This window comes from Macrobrachium rosenbergii, chromosome 20, assembly GCF_040412425.1.
Source record: "Macrobrachium rosenbergii isolate ZJJX-2024 chromosome 20, ASM4041242v1, whole genome shotgun sequence".
NCBI classification, from domain to species: domain Eukaryota; kingdom Metazoa; phylum Arthropoda; class Malacostraca; order Decapoda; family Palaemonidae; genus Macrobrachium; species Macrobrachium rosenbergii.
The window spans coordinates 39,575,001-39,579,558 of record NC_089760.1 but is presented as its reverse complement, the minus strand read 5'-3'; positions in this window follow the sequence as shown (position 1 = coordinate 39,579,558).

Below are 4,558 nucleotides of genomic sequence, written 5' to 3'. Positions count from 1 at the left end.
CTTAAATAATGCCTACAGCGAACAACATGAGGTGCACTGACGGCATTAGCCCCCTACGGAGAACAAAACAGAATAAGGATTTCATATCATAAGAAGAACAATCAAATGTGACGCGTGAAGGGGGTTCTATTTCACTCTTACTGATAACTTGTAGTTTTAATATTCCAGCAATAATAAATATTTATCATCCAATCAACCTGTACCCTTTTCATTTCCAAATGGGTATAAGAGGAAATTCTCAGTGAATCACGAACAGAAAACTACCCAATAAAAACTTTCAGACGAGGAAGGTTTTACGAAATGATGAAATGTACAATTTACGAAATCATAAAATGTACAATTTATTACTGGCGAAAAGAAAATATTAACATTAATATGCAAGGAAAAGGGGGCTTTGGGATGTCAGAAGGGTCAAAGAGATCGGTTCTGTAAAAGTGAATATGTAAATGGAGAACAGGAATGATGTGAATAAAAAGGAGACACAAATATTTCGAGAGGGAAGATTAAAGAAAGGGGCAAGGCATGGATGCTTACCGCAGAGAGGGGAAACGACGTGAATAGAAAGAATATAGAATTTCGGCCAAATGCCAAGGGCTGGGACCCACGAGGTCACTCAGCGCTGAAACGGAAACTGACACTAAAAAGGTCTGAAAGGAGAGCCTCGCAGTTGCACTATGGAACAATTGTTAGGAGAGGGTGGGATGTAAGATGGAAGTAAGAGAATATGAACGGAGGTACGGTAAAAGGAATGAAAGGGGTTGCAGCTAGGGGCCGAAGGGACGTTGCAAAGAACCTGAAGTAATGCCTACAGTATACCGCATGAGGTGCACTGACGGCACTACCCGCTTGCGGAGGGGAACGAAGTAGTGAAGGCATGGTGATATACAACACATAATACAGATATATATATATATTATGTATATATATATATATATATATATATATATATATATATATATATATATATATATATTATATTGAATATAAGCCTTTATACATGCTTTAATCATCTTGGAACGGATGAATCAAATTTGACGTCTATGATTAATAAACCGGTCTTATCTTTTTCTTTTGACATTCCTTTACGTCTGTTTCTTGTAATTATTATTTCTGCCATTAATTAATCCGTTCAGGAGAACGTTACTTCTCCTGTTATAAAGCCTACTAATACATGATGGGCAGTCAAATAACTTATTGAATGGAGAACATTTTTTTTTCAGAACTGCGCAGTTATGTGACTTCATTTCACTCTACCTCTGAGAATTTTCTTGATCTTTTTTTTATAATACCTTTTCACAATCTTAAAAGAAGGGCCTTTCGCTTGCCTTTTCCTTCTGACTTCTCTTCCCCCTCCCTCCCAAGAAAAAACATACCTGACCTCCGATACATAAGAAAAGAGACATGACCTGCGAAAAATGCCACGTGCCCGGAGCGTTGAGAAATTGGAAGGGGGTTTTGTTGGGGGCTTTAAACCGCGGGATTAGGAATATGGATTTTGAGAGAGAGAGAGAGAGAGAGAGAGAGAGAGAGAGCAATCAGATTCACTAAACGATACTTTTTTTTTTTTTTAAGCCATGGATCCCTTTTTATGGCACTTTCTTAATCCGTCACCATGCCCAATCCTGCTGCTGTGTTGCCCGAATATAGATTTTGGCGAGAGAGAGAGAGAGAGAGAGAGAGAGAGAGAGAGAGAGAGAGAGAGAGAGAGAGACTCAGATTCACCCAATGATACCTCTTTTTTGCTTGTACCCATGCACTCCTTTTCATGACACTTTCCTAATCCGGCACCATACCCTATCCTGCTGCTGTGCTGCCCGAATATAGATTTTGGCGAGAGAGAGAGAGAGAGAGAGAGAGAGAGAGAGAGAGAGAGAGAGAGAAGAGGACTCAGATTCACCCAATGATACCTCTTTTTTTGCTTGTACCCATGCACTCCTTTTCATGACACTTTCCTAATCCGGCACCATGCCACCTCCTGCTGCTGTGCTGCCGACCCCCTCCTCCTCCTCCTCCTCCTCTCTAAGGCTTCTGCTTTCTGCGTCTTGTGTTCTTTGCCTCAATATCAAGACCGGATTCATTCGCTATTTCATATTGGCCTTTTCCTGATTTAGTATCAAAGGGGTTACGACGAGATTCGTGTAACCTAATATATAGACCTTTCCCCATAAGCAAGTAATTTCTTCAATATCTAGTTTGCTTTTGTATGCCAATAATGACTACAGTTCAGAAAATGAACGCTGATTCTAACTTCATACCAAAATTCAGAAAACGAATGATAATTGTAACTTGATACCAAACATAATAAACGAAACTGAAAGTAAATCTATCGGAAATTGTGAATACAATGGAAGACTATTGTTTATTTTGATATCTATCTTGAATTCGTAAGCGAATAAAATTTATCATTCAGAAAATGAATGTCATTTTTATCTTATTACCAAATGAAAAAGAAATCAAAATGATTTATTAATCTATAGGAAGTCGTGACTGCAAAAGAAGAATTTATATGTTAAGACAAGATAAAGAAAACTCTAAAAATTCAGAAATTAAATATTTTTAACTTAATACCATACAAAAAATAAATAAAAATAAAAATAAATCTATTGGGAGTCGTGACAACAATGGAGGAATATATACATTAAGACAAGATAATGCAAACGCTTATTATTCAGAAATTAAAATGAAAATAAATCCATTGGAAGCCATGACTACAATGGAAGAATGTATAAATGTTCAGATGGTATAATGAATAAATGTGAATTTGGAGACAGAAATTAATTAAACAAACACACAGAGGAATATGAAGATAAATTTATTGGCAGCCATGACTACAATGGAAGAATATATATGTTCAGATGGAATAATGAATAAATGTGAATTTGGAGGCAGAAATTAATTAAACAAACACACAGAGGAATATGAAGATAAATCTATTGGAAGCCATGACTACAATGGAAGAATATATATGTTCAGATGGAATAATGAATAAATGTGAATTTGGAGGCAGAAATTAATTAAACAAACACACAGAGGAATATGAAGATAAATTTATTGGAAGCCATGACTACAATGGAAGAATATATATGTTCAGATGGAATAATGAATAAATGTGAATTTGGAGGCAGAAATTAATTAAACAAACACACAGAGGAATATGAAGATAAATTTATTGGAAGCCATGACTACAATGGAAGAATATATATGTTCAGATGGAATAATGAATAAATGTGAATTTGGAGGCAGAAATTAATTAAACAAACACACAGAGGAATATGAAGATAAATCTATTGGAAGCCATGACAACAATGGAAGAGTATATACTCGTATGTTCAGATGGGATGATGATGAATAAACGAGAATTAGGAAACAGAAAAAGCTAAAAGGGACTAAAGTAAAGGAAGAACCAAGGAAAAGATTTGGCAGGGGAAAACGAAAGGAAGGGAAACAGGAGGAAAACCAACGACCAATCGGGATTAGTTTTACAGAGCAATAAAAGCGATAATTAAAGGAAGGCATAAAAGCCTCCCTGGTTATCCGCCAAAAAAAAAGTATGCTGTCTAAAAAACTTATTATTCATGTGACGGCATGATAAATTTAAAACCCAGTTTTGTTGATAAAATGGGGCTTGGTTATTTGGTGGGTCAGCTCTACTCAAAATTGGTCTTGTAAAGTTTAACACGCAAAATAACGAATCTACATTTTTATTTATTTATTTTTTTATTAAAAACCACAAATCTAATCTTTTTTTTTAATTTTTCATTCTTTTTATTTTTATTTATTAAATTACGACGAAATATTACGACTTTGGTATGCTGAACAATATCTTGGTATTCCCAAAAAAGAACATTTGAAATTTACAATGCCCTTCTAAAGGGTCTTTCCTATGGTCGATAAAAATGATGAAACAAATTTTTACACGACTTTGGAATAAATCACTGCAGTAGCGCCTCTCTCTCTCTCTCTCTCTCTCTCTCTCTCTTATAAAATACTGTATATGTCTTATCCTCGTTTGTTTTTGGTCACCTAAAAGAGAGTGTCCTTAGGAAAGGATGGAAAAAAAATTCCTATTGTCTCTCTCTCTCTCTCTCTCTCTTCTAAAACACTGTATTTAAGTCTTATCCGTATGTTTGTTTTTGGTCACCTAAGAGAGAGTGTCGTTAGGAATGGATGGAGAAAAGATTCCCTCTCTCTCTCTCTCTCTCTCTCTCTCTCTCTCTTCTAAAATACTGTATATGTCTTATCATCCTTATGTTTGCTTTTGGTCACCCAAAGAGAGTGTCCTTAGGAAACGATGGAAAAAAAATTCCTATGGCCCATCTCTCTCTCTCTCTCTCATCTAAAACACTGTACATACGTCATATCCTCATGTCTGTGTTCGGCCACCTAAGAGAGACTGTCGTTAAGGAAAGACGGAGAAAAAAATTCCTATGGCACCCCCACTCACTCACTCACTCTCTCTCTCTCTCTCTCTCTCTCTCTCTCTCTCTCTCTCATAAATCATGGCTCCCCGAGACATTCATCAAAGACATCAGTCTCAGAGGAAACATCAATCAGGCTA